The sequence below is a fragment of the Rhipicephalus microplus genome, unplaced genomic scaffold, assembly GCF_043290135.1.
Source record: "Rhipicephalus microplus isolate Deutch F79 unplaced genomic scaffold, USDA_Rmic scaffold_13, whole genome shotgun sequence".
NCBI classification, from domain to species: domain Eukaryota; kingdom Metazoa; phylum Arthropoda; class Arachnida; order Ixodida; family Ixodidae; genus Rhipicephalus; species Rhipicephalus microplus.
The window spans coordinates 1,001,120-1,022,110 of NW_027464586.1; positions in this window are offsets into that span (position 1 = coordinate 1,001,120).

Sequence of the window (20,991 nt, forward strand, 5' to 3'; positions counted from 1 at the left end):
GAGAGTAGAGCAGGACTGTCTCCGTGGCGCAATTGGCAAGCGCGATCGGCTGTTAACCAAAAGGTTGGAGTTTCGAGCCCTCCCGGGAGTGGTGTGTTGCTTTTTTCTTTGCGCTGATAGCTTTGAAGATATGTTCTGATGGTGGTGAGAGTGGAGGAGGACTGTCTCCGTGGCGCAATTGGCTAGCGTGATCGGCTGTTAACCGAAAAGTTGCAGGTTCGAGCCCACACGGTGGTGGTGCGGCGCTTTTTTTCTTTGGGCTGATAGCTTTGAAGATATGTTCTGATGGTGGTTAGAGTGGAGCAGGACTGCCTCCATGGCGCAATTGGCTAGCGCGATCGGCTGCTAACCAAACGGTCGGAGGTTCGAGCACACCCGGTGGTGGTATGGCGCTTTTTTTTGGGCTGATAGCTTTGAAGATATGTTCTGATGGTGGTGAGAGTAAAGCAGGACTGTCTCCGTGGCGCAATTGGCTAGCGCGATCGGCTGTTAACCGAAAGGTTGGAGGTTCGAGCCCTCCCGGGAGTGGTGTGTTGCTTTTTTCTTTGCGCTGATAGCTTTGAAGATATGTTCTGATGGTGGTGAGAGTGGAGCAGGACTGTCTCCGTGGCGCAATGGGCTAGCGCGATCGGCTGTTACCCGAAAGGTTGGAGTTTCGAGCCCTCCCAGTGGTGGTGCGGCGCTTTTTTTCTTTGGGGTGATAGCTCTGAATAAATGTTTTGACAGTGGTGAGAGTGGAGCAGGACTGTCTTCGTGGCGCAATTGGCTTACGCGATCGGCTGTTAACCGAAAGGTTGGAGGTTCGAGCCCTCCCGGGAGTGGTGTGTTGCTTTTTTCTTTGCACTGATAGCTCTGAAGAAATGGTCTGACGGTGGTGAGAGTGGAGCACGACTGTCCCCGTGGCGAAATGGGCTAACGCAATCGGCTGTTAACCGAAAGGTTGGAGTTTCGAGCCCTCCCGGGAGTGGTGTGTTGCTTTTTTCTTTGCACTGATAGCTTTGAAGATATGTTCTGATGGTGGTGAGAGTGGAGCAGGACTGTCTCCGTGGTGCAATTGGCTTGCGCGATCGGCTGTTAACCGAAAGGATGGAGGTTCGAGCCCTCCCAGGAGTGGTGTGTTGCTTTTTTCTTTGTGGTAATAGCTTTGAAGATATGTTCTGATGGTGGTGAGAGTGGAACACGACTGTCTCCATGGCGCAATCGGCTAGCGCGATCGGCTGTTAACCGAAAGGTTGGAGTTTCGAGCCCACCCGATGGTGGTGCGGCGCTTTTTTTTCTTTGTGGTGATAGCTTTGATGATATGTTCTGATGGTGGTGAGAGTGGAGCAGGACTGTCTCCGTGGCGCAATTGGCTACCGCGATTGGCTGTTAACCGAAAGCTTGGAGTTTCGAACCCTCCCGGGAGTGGTGTGTTGCTTTTTTCTTTGCACTGATAGCTTTGAAGATATGTTCTGATGGTGGTGAGAGTGGAGCAGGACTGTCTTCGTGGCGCAATTGGCTTGCGCGATCGGCTGTTAACCGAAAGGTTGGAGGTTCGAGCACCACCCGGTGGTGGTGCGGCGCTTTTTTTCTTTGCACTGATAACTTTGAAGACATGTTCTGATAGTGGTGAGAGTGGAGCAGGACTGTCTCCGTGGCGCAATTGGCTTGCGTGATCGGCTGTTAACCGAAAGGTTGGAGGTTCGAGCCCACCCGGTGGTGGTGCGGCGCTTTTTTTTCTTTGCGCTGATAGCTTTGAAGATATGTTCTGATGGTGGTGAGAGTGGAGCAGGACTGTCTCCGTGGCGCAATGGGCTAGCGCGATCGGCTGTTAACCGAAAAGTTGGAGTTTCGAGCCCTCCCGGTGGTGGTGCGGCGCTTTTTTCCTTTGCGGTGATAGCTCTGAATAAATTTTTTGACGGTGGTGAGAGTGGAGCAGGACTGTCTTCGTGGCGCAATTGGCTTACCCGATCGGCTGTTAACCGAAAGGTTGGAGGTTCGAGCCCTCCCGGGAGTGGTGTGTTGCTTTTTTCTTTGCGCTGATAGCTTTGAAGATATGTTCTGATGGTGGTGAGAGTGGAGCAGGACTGTCTTCGTGGCGCAATTGGCTTGCGCGATCGGCTGTTAACCGAAAGGTTGGAGGTTCGAGCACCACCCGGTGGTGGTGCGGCGCTTTTTTTCTTTGCACTGATAGCTTTGAAGATATGTTCTGATAGTGGTGAGAGTGGAGCAGGACTGTCTCCGTGGCGCAATTGGCTAGCGCAATCGGCTGTTAACCGAAAGGTTGGAGTTTCAAACCCACCCGGCGGTGGTGTGGCGCTTTTTTTTCTTTGGGCTGATAGCTTTGAAGATATGTTCTGATGGTGGTGAGAGTAGAGCAGGACTGTCTCCGTGGCGCAATTGGCTAGCGCGATCGGCTGTTAACCGGAAGGTTGGAGGTTCGAGCCCAACCGGTGGTGGTGGGCGCTTTTTTTTCTTTGGGGTGATAGCTCTGAAGAAATGTTCTGACGGTGGTGAGAGTGGAGCACGACTGTCTCCGTGGGGCAATTGGCTAGCGCGATCGGCTGTTAACCGAAAGGTTGGAGGTTCGAGCCCTCCCGGTGGTGGTGCGGCGCTTTTTTTGTTGGCTGATAGCTTTGAAGATATGTTCTGATGGTGGTGAGAGTGGAGCAGGACTGTCTCCATGGCGCAATTGGCTAGCGTCATCGGCTGTTAACCGAAGAGTTGGAGGTTCGAGCCCACCCGGTGGTAGTGCGGCGCTTTTTTTTCTTTGGGCTGATAGCTTTGAAGATATGTTCTGATAGTGGTGAGAGTGGAGCAGGACTGTCTCCCTGGCGCAATTGGCTAGCGCGATCGGCTGTTAACCAAAAGGTCGGAGGTTCGAGCCCACCCGGTGGTGGTGCGGCGCTTTTTTTTCTTTGGGCTGATAGCTTTGAAGATATGTTCTGATGGTGGTGAGAGTGGAGCAGGACTGTCTCCGTGGCGCAATGGGGTAGCGCGATCAGCTGTTAACCGAAAGGTTGGAGTTTCGAGCCCTCCCGGGAGTGGTGTGTCGCTTTTTTCTTTGCGGTAATAGCTTTGAAGATATGTTCTGATGGTGGTGAGAGTGGAGCAGGACTGTCTTCGTGGCGCAATTGGCTAGCGCGATCGGCTGTTAACCGAAGGGTTGGAGGTTCGAGCCCAACCGGTGGTGGTGCGGCGCTTTTTTTTTCTTTGGGGTGATAGCTCTGAAGGATTGTTCTGACGGTGGTGAGAGTGGAGCACGACTGTCTCCGTGGGGCAATTATTGCCTAGCGCGATCGGCTGTTAACCGAAACGTCGGAGGTACGAGCCCACCCGGTGGTGGTGCGGCGCTTTTTTTCTTTGGGCTGATAGCTTTGAAGATATGTTCTGATGGTGGTGAGAGGGGAGCAGGACTGTCTCCGTGGCGCAATCGGCTAGCGCGATCGGCTGTTAACCGAAACGTTGGAAGTTCGAGCCCACCCGGTGGTGGTGCGGCGCTTTTTTTTCTTTGGGCTGATAGCTATGAAGATATGTTCTGATGGTGGTGAGAGTGGAGCAGGACTGTCTCCGTGGCGCAATTGGCTAGCGCGATCGGCTGTTAACCGAACGGTTGGAGTTTCGAGCCCACCCGGCGTTGGTGCGGCGCTTTTTTTCTTTGGGCTGATAGCTTTGAAGATATGTTCTGATGGTGGTGAGAGTAGAGCAGGACTGTCTCCGTGGCGCAATTGGCTAGCGCGATCGGCTGTTAACCGAAAGGTTGAAGTTTCGAGCCCTCCCGGTAGTGGTGTGTTGCTTTTTTCTTTGCGCTGATAGCTTTGAAGATATGTTCTGATGGTGATGAGAGTGGAGCAGGACTGTCTCCGTGGCGCAATTGCTTAGCGTGATCGGCTGTTAACCGAAAAGTTGGAGGTTCGAGCCCACACGGTGGTGGTGCGGCGCTTTTTCTTTGAGCTGATAGCTTTGAAGATATGTTCTGATGGTGGTTAGAGTGGAGCAGGACTGTCTCCATGGCGCAATTGGCTAGCGCGATCGGCTGCTAACCAAAAGGTCGGAGGTTCGAGGCCACCCGGTAGTGGTATGGCGCTTTTTTTCTTTGGGCTCATAGCTTTGAAGATATGTTCTGATGGTGGTGAGAGTGGAGCAGGACTGCCTCCATGGCGCAATTGGCTAGCGCGATCGGCTGCTAACCAAAAGGGCGGAGGTTCGAGCACACCCGGTGGTGGTATGGCGCTTTTTTTTGAGCTGATAGCTTTGAAGATATGTTCTGATGGTGGTGAGAGTAAAGCAGGACTGTCTCCGTGGTGCAATTGGCTAGCGCGATCGGCTGTTAACCGAAAGGTTGGAGGTTCGAGCCCTCCCGGGAGTGGTGTGTTGCTTTTTTCTTTGCGCTGATAGCTTTGAAGATATGTTCTGATGGTGGTGAGAGTGGAGCAGGACTGTCTCCGTGGCGCAATGGGCTAGCGCGATCGGCTGTTACCCGAAAGGTTGGAGTTTCGAGCCCTCCCAGTGGTGGTGCGGCGCTTTTTTTCTTTGGGGTGATAGCTCTGAATAAATGTTTTGACAGTGGTGAGAGTGGAGCAGGACTGTCTTCGTGGCGCAATTGGCTTACGCGATCGGCTGTTAACCGAAAGGTTGGAGGTTCGAGCCCTCCCGGGAGTGGTGTGTTGCTTTTTTCTTTGCACTGATAGCTCTGAAGAAATGGTCTGACGGTGGTGAGAGTGGAGCACGACTGTCCCCGTGGCGAAATGGGCTAACGCAATCGGCTGTTAACCGAAAGGTTGGAGTTTCGAGCCCTCCCGGGAGTGGTGTGTTGCTTTTTTCTTTGCACTGATAGCTTTGAAGATATGTTCTGATGGTGGTGAGAGTGGAGCAGGACTGTCTCCGTGGCGCAATTGGCTTGCGCGATCGGCTGTTAACCGAAAGGTTGGAGGTTCGAGCCCTCCCAGGAGTGGTGTGTTGCTTTTTTCTTTGTGGTAATAGCTTTGAAGATATGTTCTGATGGTGGTGAGAGTGGAGCACGACTGTCTCCATGGCGCAATCGGCTAGCGCGATCGGCTGTTAACCGAAAGCTTGGAGTTTAGAGCCCACCCGATGGTGGTGCGGCGCTTTTTTTTCTTTGTGGTGATAGCTTTGATGATACGTTCTGATGGTGGTAAGAGTGGAGCAGGACTGTCTCCGTGGCGCAATTGGCTACCGCAATTGGCTGTTAACCGAAAGCTTGGAGTTTCGAACCCTCCCGGGAGTGGTGTGTTGCTTTTTTCTTTGCACTGATAGCTTTGAAGATATGTTCTGATGGTGGTGAGAGTGGAGCAGGACTGTCTTCGTGGCGCAATTGGCTTGCGCGATCGGCTGTTAACCGAAAGGTTGGAGGTTCGAGCACCACCCGGTGGTGGTGCGGCGCTTTTTTTCTTTGCACTGATAACTTTGAAGATATGTTCTGATAGTGGTGAGAGTGGAGCAGGACTGTCTCCGTGGCGCAATTGGCTTGCGTGATCGGCTGTTAACCGAAAGGTTGGAGGTTCGAGCCCACCCGGTGGTGGTGCGGCGCTTTTTTTTCTTTGCGCTGATAGCTTTGAAGATATGTTCTGATGGTGGTGAGAGTGGAGCAGGACTGTCTCCGTGGCGCAATGGGCTAGCGCGATCGGCTGTTAACCGAAAGGTTGGAGTTTCGAGCCCTCCCGGTGGTGGTGCGGCGCTTTTTTCCTTTGCGGTGATAGCTCTGAATAAATGTTTTGACGGTGGTGAGAGTGGAGCAGGACTGTCTTCGTGGCGCAATTGGCTTACCCGATCGGCTGTTAACCGAAAGGTTGGAGGTTCGAGCCCTCCCGGGAGTGGTGTGTTGCTTTTTTCTTTGCGCTGATAGCTTTGAAGATATGTTCTGATGGTGGTGAGAGTGGAGCAGGACTGTCTTCGTGGCGCAATTGGCTTGCGCGATCGGCTGTTAACCGAAAGGTTGGAGGTTCGAGCACCACCCGGTGGTGGTGCGGCGCTTTTTTTCTTTGCACTGATAGCTTTGAAGATATGTTCTGATAGTGGTGAGAGTGGAGCAGGACTGTCTCCGTGGCGCAATTGGCTAGCGTAATCGGCTGTTAACCGAAAGGTTGGAGTTTCGAGCCCACCCGGCGGTGGTGTGGCGCTTTTTTTTCTTTGGGCTGATAGCTTTGAAGATATGTTCTGATGGTGGTGAGAGTAGAGCAGGACTGTCTCCGTGGCGCAATTGGCTAGCGCGATCGGCTGTTAACCGGAAGGTTGGAGGTTCGAGCCCAACCGGTGGTGGTGGGCGCTTTTTTTTTCTTTGGGGTGATAGCTCTGAAGAAATGTTCTGACGGTGGTGAGAGTGGAGCACGACTGTCTCCGTGGGGCAATTGGCTAGCGCGATCGGCTGTTAACCGAAAGGTTGGAGGTTCGAGCCCTCCCGGTGGTGGTGCGGCGCTTTTTTTTCTTTGGGGTGATAGCTCTGAAGATATGTTCTGACGGTGGTGAGAGTGGAGCACAATTGTCTCCGTGGCGCAATTGGCTAGCGCGATCTGCTGTTAACCGAAAGGTTGGAGGTTCGAGCCCACCCGGTGGTGTTGCGGCGCTTTTTTTTCTTTGGGCTGATAGCTTTGAAGATATGTTCTCATGGTGGTGAGAGTGGAGCAGGACTGTCTCCGTGGCGCAATTGGCTAGCGCGATCGGCTGTTAACCGAAAAGTTGGAGGTTCGAGCCTACCCGGTGGTTGTGCGGCGCTTTTTTGTGGGCTGATAGCTTTGAAGATATGTTCTGATGGTGGTGAGAGTGGAGCAGGACTGTCTCCATGGCGCAATTGGCTAGCGTCATCGGCTGTTAACCGAAGAGTTGGAGGTTCGAGCCCACCCGGTGGTAGTGCGGCGCTTTTTTTTCTTTGGGCTGATAGCTTTGAAGATATGTTCTGATAGTGGTGAGAGTGGAGCAGGACTGTCTCCGTGGCGCAATTGGCTAGCGCGATCGGCTGTTAACCAAAAGGTCGGAGGTTCGAGCCCACCCGGTGGTGGTGCGGCGCTTTTTTTTCTTTGGGCTGATAGCTTTGAAGATATGTTCTGATGGTGGTGAGAGTGGAGCAGGACTGTCTCCGTGGCGCAATGGGGTAGCGCGATCAGCTGTTAACCGAAAGGTTGGAGTTTCGAGCCCTCCCGGGAGTGGTGTGTCGCTTTTTTCTTTGCGGTAATAGCTTTGAAGATATGTTCTGATGGTGGTGAGAGTGGAGCAGGACTGTCTCCGTGGCGCAATTCGCTAGCGCGATCGGCTGTTAACCGAAAAGTTGGAGGTTCGAGCCTACCCGGTGGTTGTGCGGCGCTTTTTTTGTGGGCTGATAGCTTTGAAGATATGTTCTGATGGTGGTGAGAGTGGAGCAGGACTGTCTCCATGGCGCAATTGGCTAGCGTCATCGGCTGTTAACCGAAGAGTTGGAGGTTCGAGCCCACCCGGTGGTAGTGCGGCGCTGTTTTTTCTTTGGGCTGATAGCTTTGAAGATATGTTCTGATAGTGGTGAGAGTGGAGCACGACTGTCTCCGTGGGGCAATTGGCTAGCGCGATCGGCTGTTAACCGAAAGGTTGGAGGTTCGAGCCCTCCCGGTGGTGGTGCGGCGCTTTTTTTTCTTTGGGGTGATAGCTCTGAAGATATGTTCTGACGGTGGTGAGAGTGGAGCACAATTGTCTCCGTGGCACAATTGGCTAGCGCGATCTGCTGTTAACCGAAAGGTTGGAGGTTCGAGCCCACCCGGTGGTGGTGCGGCGCTTTTTTTTCTTTGGGCTGATAGCTTTGAAGATATGTTCTAATGGTGGTGAGAGTGGAGCAGGACTGTCTCCGTGGCGCAATTGGCTAGCGCGATCGGCTGTTAACCGAAAAGTTGGAGGTTCGAGCCTACCCGGTGGTTGTGCGGCGCTTTTTTTGTGGGCTGATAGCTTTGAAGATATGTTCTGATGGTGGTGAGAGTGGAGCAGGACTGTCTCCATGGCGCAATTGGCTAGCGTCATCGGCTGTTAACCGAAGAGTTGGAGGTTCGAGCCCACTCGTTGGTAGTGCGGCGCTTTTTTTTCTTTGGGCTGATAGCTTTGAAGATATGTTCTGATAGTGGTGAGAGTGGAGCAGGACTGTCTCCGTGGCGCAATTGGCTAGCGCGATCGGCTGTTAACCAAAAGGTCGGAGGTTCGAGCCCACCCGGTGGTGGTGCGGCGCTTTTTTTTCTTTGGGCTGATAGCTTTGAAGATATGTTCTGATGGTGGTGAGAGTGGAGCAGGACTGTCTCCGTGGCGCAATGGGGTAGCGCGATCAGCTGTTAACCGAAAGGTTGGAGTTTCGAGCCCTCCCGGGAGTGGTGTGTCGCTTTTTTCTTTGCGGTAATAGCTTTGAAGATATGTTCTGATGGTGGTGAGAGTGGAGCAGGACTGTCTTCGTGGCGCAATTGGCTAGCGCGATCGGCTGTTAACCGAAGGGTTGGAGGTTCGAGCCCAACCGGTGGTGGTGCGGCGCTTTTTTTTTCTTTGGGGTGATAGCTCTGAAGGATTGTTCTGACGGTGGTGAGAGTGGAGCACGACTGTCTCCGTGGGGCAATTATTGCCTAGCGCGATCGGCTGTTAACCGAAAAGTCGGAGGTACGAGCCCACCCGGTGGTGGTGCGGCGCTTTTTTTCTTTGGGCTGATAGCTTTGAAGATATGTTCTGATGGTGGTGAGAGGGGAGCAGGACTGTCTCCGTGGCGCAATCGGCTAGCGCGATCGGCTGTTAACCGAAACGTTGGAAGTTCGAGCCCACCCGGTGGTGGTGCGGCGCTTTTTTTTCTTTGGGCTGATAGCTATGAAGATATGTTCTGATGGTGGTGAGAGTGGAGCAGGACTGTCTCCGTGGCGCAATTGGCTAGCGCGATCGGCTGTTAACCGAACGGTTGGAGTTTCGAGCCCACCCGGCGTTGGTGCGGCGTTTTTTTTCTTTGGGCTGATAGCTTTGAAGATATGTTGTGATGGTGGTGAGAGTGGAGCAGGACTGTCTCCGTGGCGCAATTGCCTAGCGTGATCGGCTGTTAACCGAAAAGTTGGAGGTTCGAGCCCACACGGTGGTGTTGCGGCGCTTTTTTTCTTTGGGCTGATAGCTTTGAAGATATGTTCTGATGGTGGTTAGAGTGGAGCAGGACTGTCTCCATGGCGCAATTGGCTAGCGCGATCGGCTGCTAACCAAAAGGTCGGAGGTTCGAGGCCACCCGGTAGTGGTATGGCGCTTTTTTTCTTTGGGCTGATAGCTTTGAAGATATGTTCTGATGGTGGTGAGAGTGGTGCAGGACTGCCTCCATGGCGCAATTGGCTAGCGCGATCGGCTGCTAACCAAAAGGTCGGAGGTTCGAGCACACCCGGTGGTGGTATGGCGCTTTTTTTTGGGCTGATAGCTTTGAAGTTATGTTCTGATGGTGGTGAGAGTAAAGCAGGACTGTCTCCGTGGCGCAATTGGCTAGCGCGATCGGCTGTTAACCGAAAGGTTGGAGGTTCGAGCCCTCCCGGGAGTGGTGTGTTGCTTTTTTCTTTGCGCTGATAGCTTTGAAGATATGTTCTGATGGTGGTGAGAGTGGAGCAGGACTGTCTCCGTGGCGCAATGGGCTAGCGCGATCGGCTGTTACCCGAAAGGTTGGAGTTTCGAGCCCTCCCAGTGGTGGTGCGGCGCTTTTTTTCTTTGGGGTGATAGCTCTGAAGAAATGGTCTGATGGTGGTGAGAGTGGAGCACGACTGTCCCCGTGGCGAAATGGGCTAACGCAATCGGCTGTTAACCGAAAGGTTGGAGTTTCGAGCCCTCCCGGGAGTGGTGTGTTGCTTTTTTCTTTGCACTGATAGCTTTGAAGATATGTTCTGATGGTGGTGAGAGTGGAGCAGGACTGTCTCCGAAGCGCAATTGGCTTGCGCGATCGGCTGTTAACCGAAAGGTTGGAGGTTCGAGCCCTCCCAGGAGTGGTGTGTTGCTTTTTTCTTTGTGGTAATAGCTTTGAAGATATGTTCTGATGGTGGTGAGAGTGGAGCACGACTGTCTCCATGGCGCAATCGGCTAGCGCGATCGGCTGTTAACCGAAAGGTTGGAGTTTCGAGCCCACCCGATGGTGGTGCGGCGCTTTTTTTTCTTTGTGGTGATAACTTTGAAGATATGTTCTGATAGTGGTGAGAGTGGAGCAGGACTGTCTCCGTGGCGCAATTGGCTTGCGTGATCGGCTGTTAACCGAAAGGTTGGAGGTTCGAGCCCACCCGGTGGTGGTGCGGCGCTTTTTTTTCTTTGCGCTGATAGCTTTGAAGATATGTTCTTATGGTGGTGAGAGTGGAGCAGGACTGTCTCCGTGGCGCAATGGGCTAGCGCGATCGGCTGTTAACCGAAAGGTTGGAGTTTCGAGCCCTCCCGGTGGTGGTGCGGCGCTTTTTTCCTTTGCGGTGATAGCTCTGAATAAATGTTTTGACGTTGGATAGAGTGGAGCAGGACTGTCTTCGTGGCGCAATTGGCTTACCCGATCGGCTGTTAACCGAAAGGTTGGAGGTTCGAGCCCTCCCGGGAGTGGTGTGTTGCTTTTTTCTTTGCGCTGATAGCTTTGAAGATATGTTCTGATGGTGGTGAGAGTGGAGCAGGACTGTCTTCGTGGCGCAATTGGCTTGCGCGATCGGCTGTTAACCGAAAGGTTGGAGGTTCGAGCACCACCCGGTGGTGGTGCGGCGCTTTTTTTCTTTGCACTGATAGCTTTGAAGATATGTTCTGATAGTGGTGAGAGTGGAGCAGGACTGTCTCCGTGGCGCAATTGGCTAGCGCAATCGGCTGTTAACCGAAAGGTTGGAGTTTCGAGCCCACCCGGCGGTGGTGTGGCGCTTTTTTTTCTTTGGGCTGATAGCTTTGAAGATATGTTCTGATGGTGGTGAGAGTAGAGCAGGACTGTCTCCGTGGCGCAATTGGCTAGCGCGATCGGCTGTTAACCGGAAGGTTGGAGGTTCGAGCCCAACCGGTGGTGGTGGGCGCTTTTTTTTCTTTGGGGTGATAGCTCTGAAGAAATGTTCTGACGGTGGTGAGAGTGGAGCACGACTGTCTCCGTGGGGCAATTGGCTAGCGCGATCGGCTGTTAACCGAAAGGTTGGAGGTTCGAGCCCTCCCGGTGGTGGTGCGGCGCTTTTTTTTCTTTGGGGTGATAGCTCTGAAGATATGTTCTGACGATGGTGAGAGTGGAGCACAATTGTCTCCGTGGCGCAATTGGCTAGCGCGATCTGCTGTTAACCGAAAGGTTGGAGGTTCGAGCCCACCCGGTGGTGGTGCGGCGCTTTTTTTTTCTTTGGGCTGATAGCTTTGAAGATATGTTCTCATGGTGGTGAGAGTGGAGCAGGACTGTCTCCGTGGCGCAATTGGCTAGCGCGATCGGCTGTTAACCGAAAAGTTGGAGGTTCGAGCCTACCCGGTGGTTGTGCGGCGCTTTTTTTGTGGGCTGATAGCTTTGAAGATATGTTCTGATGGTGGTGAGAGTGGAGCAGGACTGTCTCCATGGCGCAATTGGCTAGCGTCATCGGCTGTTAACTGAAGAGTTGGAGGTTCGAGCCCACCCGGTGGTAGTGCGGCGCTTTTTTTTCTTTGGGCTGATAGCTTTGAAGATATGTTCTGATAGTGGTGAGAGTGGAGCAGGACTGTCTCCGTGGCGCAATTGGCTAGCGCGATCGGCTGTTAACCAAAAGGTCGGAGGTTCGAGCCCACCCTGTGGTGGTGCGGCGCTTTTTTTCCTTTGGGCTGATAGCTTTGAAGATATGTTCTGATGGTGGTGAGAGTGGAGCAGGACTGTCTCCGTGGCGCAATGGGGTATCGCGATCAGCTGTTAACCGAAAGGTTGGAGTTTCGAGCCCTCCCGGGAGTGGTGTGTCGCTTTTTTCTTTGCGGCAATAGCTTTGAAGATATGTTCTGATGGTTGTGAGAGTGGAGCAGGACTGTCTTCGTGGCGCAATTGGCTAGCGCGATCGGCTGTTAACCGAAGGGTTGGAGGTTCGAGCCCAACCGGTGGTGGTGCGGCGCTTTTTTTTTCTTTGGGGTGATAGCTCTGAAGGATTGTTCTGACGGTGGTGAGAGTGGAGCACGACTGTCTCCGTGGGGCAATTATTGCCTAGCGCGATCGGCTGTTAACCGAAAAGTCGGAGGTACGAGCCCACCCGGTGGTGGTGCGGCGCTTTTTTTGGGCTGATAGCTTTGAAGATATGATCTGATGGTGGTGAGAGGGGAGCAGGACTGTCTCCGTGGCGCAATTGGCTAGCGCGATCGGCTGTTAACCGAACGGTTGGAGTTTCGAGCCCACCCGGCGTTGGTGCGGTGCTTTTTTTCTTTGGGCTGATAGCTTTGAAGATATGTTCTGATGGTGGTGAGAGTAGAGCAGGACTGTCTCCGTGGCGCAATTGGCTAGCGCGATCGGCTGTTAACCGAAAGGTTGAAGTTTCGAGCCCTCCCGGTAGTGGTGTGTTGTTTTTTTCTTTGCGCTGATAGCTTTGAAGATATGTTCTGATGGTGGTGAGAGTGGAGCAGGACTGTCTCCGTGGCGCAATTGCCTAGCGTGATCGGCTGTTAACCGAAAAGTTGGAGGTTCGAGCCCACACGGTGGTGGTGCGGCGCTTTTTTTCTTTGGGCTGATAGCTTTGAAGATATGTTCTGATGGTGGTTAGAGTGGCGCAGGACTGTCTCCATGGCGCAATTGGCTAGCGCGATCGGCTGCTAACCAAAAGGTCGGAGGTTCGAGGCCACCCGGTAGTGGTATGGCGCTTTTTTTCTTTGGGCTGATAGCTTTGAAGATATGTTCTGATGGTGGTGAGAGTGTAGCAGGACTGTCTCCGTGGCGCAATTGGCTAGCGCGATCGGCTGTCAACCGAAAAGTTGGAGGTTCGAGCCCACCCGGTGGTGGTGCGGCGCTTTTTTTTCTTTGGGCTGATAGCATTGAAGATATGTTCTGATGGTGGTGAGAGGGGAGCAGGACTGTCTCCATGGCGCAATTGGCTAGCGCGATCGGCTGTTAACCAAAAGGTCGGAGGTTCAAGCCCACCCAGTGGTGGTATGGCGCTTTTTTTTCTTTGGGCTGATAGCTTTGAAGATATGTTCTGATGGTGGTGAGAGTAGAGCAGGACTGTCTCCGTGGCGCAATTGGCTAGCGCTATCGGCTGTTGACCGAAAGGTTGGAGTTTCGAGCCCTCCCGGGAGTGGTGTGTTGCTTTTTTCTTTGCGCTGATAGCTTTGAAGATATGTTCTGATGGTGGTGAGAGTGGAGCAAGATTGTCTCCATGGCGCAATGGGCTAGCGCGATCGGCTGTTAACCGAAAGGTTGGAGGTTTGAGCCCACCCGGTGGTGGTGCAGCGCTTTTTTTTCTTTGCGCTGATAGCTTTGAAGATATGTTCTGATGATGGTGAGAGTGGAGCAAGACTGCCTCCGTGGCGCAATGGGCTAGCGCGATCAGCTGTTAACCGAAAGGTTGGAGTTTCGAGCCCTCCCGGGAGTGGTGTGTTGCTTTTTTCTTTGCGGTAATAGCTTTGAAGATATGTTCTGATGGTGGTGAGAGTGGAGCAGGACCGTCTTCGTGGCGCAATTGGCTAGCGCGATCGGCTGTTAACCGAAAGGTTGGAGGTTCGAGCCCAACCGGTGGTGGTGCGGCGCTTTTTTTTTCTTTGGGGTGATAGCTCTGAAGGATTGTTCTGACGGTGGTGAGAGTGGATTACGACTGTCTCCGTGGGGCAATTGGCTAGCGCGATCGGCTGTTAACCGAAAAGTCGGAGGTTCCGCCCACCTGGTGGTGGTGCGGCGCTTTTTTTTCTTTGGGCTGATAGCTTTGAAGATATGTTCTGATGGTGGTGAGAGGAGAGCAGGACTGTCTCCGTGGCGCAATCGGCTAGCGCGATCGGCTGTTAACGGAAACGTTGGAAGTTCGAGCCCACCCGGTGGTGGTGCTGGTGCGGCGCTTTTTTTTTCTTTGGGCTGATAGCTTTGAAGATATGTTCTGATGGTGGTGAGAGTGGAGCAGGACTGTCTCCGTGGCGCAATTGGCTAGCGCGATCGGCTGTTAACCGAAAGGTTGGAGTTTCGAGCCCTCCCGGGAGTGGTGTGTTGCTTTTTCTTTGCGCTGATAGCTTTGCAGATATGTTCTGATGGTGGTGAGAGTGGAGCAGGACTGTCTCCGTGGCGCAAATGGCTAGCGCGATCGGCTGTTAACCGAAAGGTTGGAGTTTCGAGCCCACCCGGCGGTGGTGTGGTGCTTTTTTTTCTTTGGGCTGATAGCTTTGAAGATATGTTCTGATGGTGGTGAGAGTAGAGCAGGACTGTCTCCGTGGCGCAATTGGCTAGCGCGATCGGCTGTTAACCGAAAGGTTGGAGGTTCGAGCCCAACCGGTGGTGGTGGGCGCTTTTTTTTTCTTTGGGGTGATAGCTCTGAAGAAATGTTCTGACGGTGGTGAGAGTGGAGCACGACTGTTTCCGTGGGGCAATTGGCTAGCGCGATCGGCTGTTAACCGAAAGGTTGGAGGTTCGAGCCCCCCCGGTGGTGGTGCGGCGCTTTTTTTTTCTTTGGGGTGATAGCTCTGAAGATATGTTCTGATGGTGGTGAGAGTGGAGCAGGACTGTCTCCGTGGCGCAATTGGCTAGCGTCATCGGCTGTTAACCGAAGAGTTGGAGGTTCGAGCCCACCCGGTGGTGGTGCGGCGCTTTTTTTCTTTGGGCTGATAGCTTTGAAGATATGTTCTGATGGTGGTGAGAGTGGAGCACAATTGTCTCCGTGGCGCAATTGGCTAGCGCGGTCTGCTGTTAACCGAACGGTTGGAGTTTCGAGCCCACCCGGTGGTGGTGCGGCGCTTTTTTTTTCTTTGGGCTGATAGCTTTGAAGATATGTTCTGATGGTGGTGAGAGTAGAGCAGGACTGTCTCCGTGGCGCAATTGGCTAGCGCGATCGGCTGTTAACCGAAAGGTTGGAGTTTCGAGCCCTCCCGGGAGTGGTGTGTTGCTTTTTTCTTTGCGCTGATAGCTTTGAAGATATGTTCTGATGGTGGTGAAAGTGGAGCAGGACTGTCTCCGTGGCGCAATTGGCTAGCGTGATCGGCTGTTAACCGAAAAGTTGGAGGTTCGAGCCCACACGGTGGTGGTGCGGCGCTTTTTTTCTTTGGGCTGATAGCTTTGAAGATATGTTCTGATGGTGGTTAGAGTGGAGCAGGACTGCCTCTATGGCGCAATTGGCTAGCGCGATCGGCTGGTAACCAAAAGGTCGGAGGTTCGAGTCCGCCCGGTGGTGGTATGGCGCTTTTTTTTGGGCTGATAGCTTTGAAGATATGTTCTGATGTGGTGAGATTGGAGCAGGACTGTCTCCGTGGCGCAATTGGCTAGCGCGATCGGCTGTTAACCGAAAGGTTGGAGTTTCGAGCCCACCCGGCGGTGGTGTGGCGCTTTTTTTTCTTTGGGCTGATAGCTTTGAAGCTATGTTCTAATGGTGGTGAGAGTAGAGCAGGACTGTCTCCGTGGCGCAATTGGCTAGCGCGATCGGCTGTTAACCGAAAGGTCGGAAGTTCGAGCCCAACCGGTGGTGGTGGGCGCTTTTTTTTTCTTTGGGGTGATAGCTCTGAAGAAATGTTCTGACGGTGGTGAGAGTGGAGCACGACTGTCTCCGTGGGGCAATTGGCTAGCGCGATCGGCTGTTAACCGAAAGGTTGGAGGTTGGAGCCCCCCGGTGGTGGTGCGGCGCTTTTTTTTCTTTGGGGTGATAGCTCTGAAGATATGTTCTGATGGTGGTGAGAGTGGAGCACAATTGTCTCCGTGGCGCAATTGGCTAGCGCGATCTGCTGTTAACCGAAAGGTTGGAGGTTCGAGCCCACCCGGTGGTGGTGCGGCGCTTTTTTTTCTTTGGGCTGATAGCTTTGAAGATATGTTCTGAAGGTGGTGAGAGTGGAGCAGGACTGTCTCCGTGGCGCAATTGGCTAGCGCGATCGGCTGTTAACCAAAAGGTCGGAGGTTCGAGCCCACCCGGTGGTGGTGCGGCGCTTTTTTTCTTTGGGCTGATAGCTTTGAAGATATGTTCTGATGGTGGTGAGAGTGGAGCAGGACTGTCTCCGTGGCGCAATTGGCTAGCGCGATCGGCTGTTCACCGAACGGGTGGAGTTTCGAGCCCATCCGGCGGTGGTGCGGCTCTTTTTTTTCTTTGGACTGATAGCTTTGAAGATATGTTCTGATGGTGGTGAGAGTAGAGCAGGACTGTCTCCGTGGCCCAATTGGCTAGCGCGATCGGCTGTTAACCGAAAGGTTGGAGTTTCGAGCCCTCCCGGGAGTGGTGTGTTGCTTTTTTCTTTGCGCTGATAGCTTTGAAGATATGTTCTGATGGTGGTGAGAGTGTAGCAGGACTGTCTCCGTGGCGCAATTGGCTAGCGTGATCGGCTGTTAACCGAAAAGTTGGAGGTTCGAGCCCACACGGTGGTGGTGCGGCGCTTTTTTTCTTTGTGCTGATAGCTTTGAAGATATGTTCTGATGGTGGTTAGAGTGGAGCAGGACTGCCTCCATGGCGCAATTGGCTAGCGCGATCGGCTGCTAACCAAAAGGTCGGAGGTTCGAGCCCACCCGGTGGTGGTATGGCGCTTTTTTTGGGCTGATAGCTTTGAAGATATGTTCTGATGGTGGTGAGAGTGGAGCAGGACTGTCTCCGTGGCGCAATTGGCTAGCGCGATCGGCTGTTAACCCAAAGGTTGGAGTTTCGAGCCCACCCGGCGGTGGTGTGGCGCTTTTTTTTCTTTGGGCTGATAGCTTTGAAGATATGTTCTGATGGTGGTGAGAGTAGAGCAGGACTGTCTCCGTGGCGCAATTGGCTAGCGCGATCGGCTGTTAACCGAAAGGTTGGAGGTTCGAGCCCAACCTGTGGTGGTGGGCGCTTTTTTTTTCTTTGGGGTGATAGCTCTGAAGAAATGTTCTGACGGTGGTGAGAGTGGAGCACGACTGTCTCCGTGGGGCAATTGGCTAGCGCGATCGGCTGTTAACCAAAAGGTTGGAGGTTCGAGCCCCCCCCCGTGGTGGTGCGGCGCTTTTTTTTTCTTTGGGGTGATAGCTCTGAAGATATGTTCTGATGGTGGTGAGAGTGGAGCACAATTGTCTCCGTGGCGCAATTGGCTAGCGCGATCTGCTGTTAACCGAAAGGTTGGAGGTTCGTGCCCACCCGGTGGTGGTGCGGCGCTTTTTTTTCTTTGGGCTGATAGCTTTGAAGATATGTTCTTATGGTGGTGAGAGTGGAGCAGGACTGTCTCCGTGGCGCAATTGGCTAGCGCGATCGGCTGTTAACCGAAAAGTTGGAGGTTCGAGCCTACCCGGCGGTTGTGCTGCGCTTTTTTTGTGGGCTGATAGCTTTGAAGATATGTTCTTATGGTGGTGAGAGTGGAGCAGGACTGTCTCCGTGGCGCAATTGGCTAGCGTCATCGGCTGTTAACCGAAGAGTTGGAGGTTCGAGCCCACCCGGTGGTGGTGCGGCGCTTTTTTTTCTTTGGGCTGATAGCTTTGAAGATATGTTCTGATGGTGGTGAAAGTGGAGCAGGACTGTCTCCGTGGCGCAATTGGCTAGCGCGATCGGCTGTTAACCAAAAGGTCGGAGGTTCAAGCCCATCCGGTGGTGGTGCGGCGCTTTTTTTTCTTTGGGCTGATAGCTTTGAAGATATGTTCTGATGGTGGTGAGAGTGGAGCAGGACTGTCTCCGTGGCGCAATGGGCTAGCGCGATCAGCTGTTAACCGAAAGGTTGGAGTTTCGAGCCCTCCCGGGAGTGGTGTGTCGCTTTTTTCTTTGCGGTAACAGCTTTGAAGATATGTTCTGATGGTGGTGAGAGTGGAGCAGGACTGTCTTCGTGGCGCAATTGGCTAGCGCGATCGGCTGTTAACCGAAAGGTTGGAGGTTCGAGCCCAACCGGTGGTGGTGCGGCGCTTTTTTTTCTTTGGGGTGATAGCTCTGAAGGATTGTTCTGACGATGGTGAGAGTGGAGCACGACTGTCTCCGTGGGGCAATTGGCTAGCGCGATCGGCTGTTAACCGAAAAGTCGGAGGTTCGAGCCCACCCGGTGATGGTGCGGCGCTTTTTTTCTTTGGGCTGATAGCTTTGAAGATATGTTCTGATGGTGGTGAGAGGGGAGCAGGACTGTCTCCGTGGCGCAATCGGCTAGCGCGATCGGCTGTTTACCGAAACGTTGGAAGTTCGAGCCCACCCGGTGGTGGTGCGGCGCTTTTTTTTTCTTTGGGCTGATAGCTTTGAAGATATGTTCTGATGGTGGTGAGAGTGGAGCAGGACTGTCTCCGTGGCGCAATTGGCTAGCGCGATCGGCTGTTAACCGAACGGTTGGAGTTTCGAGCCCACCCGGCGGTGGTGCGGCGCTTTTTTTCTTTGGGCTGATAGCTTTGAAGATATGTTCTGATGGTGGTGAGAGTAGAGCAGGACTGTCTCCGTGGCGCAATTGGCTAGCGCGATCGGCTGTTAACCGAAAGGTTGGAGTTTCGAGCCCTCCCGGGAGTGGTGTGTTGCTTTTTTCTTTGCGCTGATAGCTTTGAAGATATGTTCTCATGGTGGTTAGAGTGGAGCAGGACTGTCTCCATGGCGCAATTGGCTAGCGCGATCGGCTGCTAACCAAAAGGTCGGAGGTTCGAGCCCACCCGGTAGTGGTATGGCGCTTTTTTTCTTTGGGCTGATAGCTTTGAAGATATGTTCTGATGGTGGTGAGAGTAGAGCAGGACTGTCTCTGTGGCGCAATTGGTTAGCGCGATCGGCTGTTCACCGAAATGTTGGAGTTTCGAGCCCACCCGGCGGTGGTGTGGCGCTTTTTTTCTTTGGGCTGATAGCTTTGAAGATATGTTCTGATGGTGGTGAGAGTAGAGCACAATTGTCTCCGTGGCGCAATTGGCTAGCGCGATCTACTGTTAACCGAAAGGTTGGAGGTTCGAGCCGACCCGGTGGTGGTGCGGCGCTTTTTTTTCTTTGGGCTGATAGCTTTGAAGATATGTTCTGATGGTGGTTAGAGTGGAACAGGACTGTCTCCGTGGCGCAATTGGCCAGCGCGATCGGCTGTTAACCGAAAGGTTGGAGGTTCGAGCCCAACCGGTGGTGGTGGGCGCTTTTTTTTTCTTTGGGGTGATAGCTCTGAAGAAATGTTCTGACGGTGGTGAGAGTGAAGCACGACTGTCTCCGTGGGGCAATTGGCTAGCGCGATCGGCTGTTAACCGAAAGGTTGGAGGTTCGAGCCCCCCCGGTGGTGGTGCGGCACTTTTTTTTTCTTTGGGGTGATAGCTCTGAAGATATGTTCTGATGGTGGTGAGAGTGGAGCACAATTGTCTCCGTGGCGCAATTGGCTAGCGCGGTCTGCTGTTAACCGAAAGGTTGGAGGTTCGAGCCCACCCGGTGGTGGTGCGGCGCTTTTTTTTCTTTGGGCTGATAGCTTTAAAGATATGTTCTTATGGTGGTGAGAGTGGAGCAGGACTGTCTCCGTGGTGCAATTGGCTAGCGCGATCGGCTGTTAACCGAAAAGTTGGAGGTTCGAGCCTACCCGGTGGTTGTGCGGCGCTTTTTTCTGTGGGCTGATAGCTTTGAAGATATGTTCTGATGGTGGTGAGAGTGGAGCAGGACTGTCTCCGTGGCGCAATTGGCTAGCGTCATCGGCTGTTAACGGAAGAGTTGGAGGTTCGAGCCCTCCCGGGAGTGGTGTGTCGCTTTTTTCTTTGCGGTAACAGCTTTGAAGATATGTTGTGATGGTGGTGAGAGTGGAGCAGGACGGTCTTCGTGGCGCAATTGGCTAGCGCGATCGGCTGTTAACCGAAAGGTTGGAGGTTCGAGCCCAACCGGTGGTGGTGCGGCGCTTTTTTTTCTTTGGGGTGATAGCTCTGAAGGATTGTTCTGACGATGGTGAGAGTGGAGCACGACTGTCTCCGTGGGGCAATCAGCTAGCGCGATCGGCTGTTAACCGAAAAGTCGGAGGTTCGAGCCCACCCGGTGGTGGTGCGGCGCTTTTTTTCTTTGGGCTGATAGCTTTGAAGATATGTTCTGATGGTGGTGAGAGGGGAGCCGGACTGTCTCCGTGGCGCAATTGGCTAGCGCGATCGGCTGTTAACCGAAAGGTTGGAGTTTCGAGCCCACCCGGCGTTGGTGCGGCGCTTTTTTTCTTTGGGCTGATAGCTTTGAAGATATGTTCTGATGGTGGTGAGAGTAGAGCAGGACTGTCTCCGTGGCGCAATTGGCTAGCGCGATCGGCTGTTAACCGAAATGTTGGTGTTTCGAGCCCACCCGGCGGTGGTGTGGCGCTTTTTTTTCTTTGGGCTGATAGCTTTGAAGATATGTTCTGATGGTGGTGAGAGTAGAGCACAATTGTCTCCGTGGCGCAATTGGCTAGCGCGATCTACTGTTAACCGAAAGGTTGGAGTTTCGAGCCCTCCCGGGAGTGGTGTGTTGCTTTTTTTTTGCGCTGATAGCTTCGAAGATATGTTCTGATGGTGGTGAGAGTGGAGCAGGACTGTCTCCGTGGCACAATTGGCTAGCGTGATCGGCTGTTAACCGAAAGGTTGGAGTTTCGAGCCCTCCCGGGAGTGGTGTGTCGCTTTTTTCTTTGCGGCAATAGCTTTGAAGATATGTTCTGATGGTTGTGAGAGTGGAGCAGGACTGTCTTCGTGGCGCAATTGGCTAGCGCGATCGGCTGTTAACCGAAGGGTTGGAGGTTCGAGCCCAACCGGTGGTGGTGCGGCGCTTTTTTTTTCTTTGGGGTGATAGCTCTGAAGGATTGTTCTGACGGTGGTGAGAGTGGAGCACGACTGTCTCCGTGGGGCAATTATTGCCTAGCGCGATCGGCTGTTAACCGAAAAGTCGGAGGTACGAGCCCACCCGGTGGTGGTGCGGCGCTTTTTTTGGGCTGATAGCTTTGAAGATATGTTCTGATGGTGGTGAGAGGGGAGCAGGACTGTCTCCGTGGCGCAATTGGCTAGCGCGATCGGCTGTTAATCGAACGGTTGGAGTTTCGAGCCCACCCGGCGTTGGTGCGGCG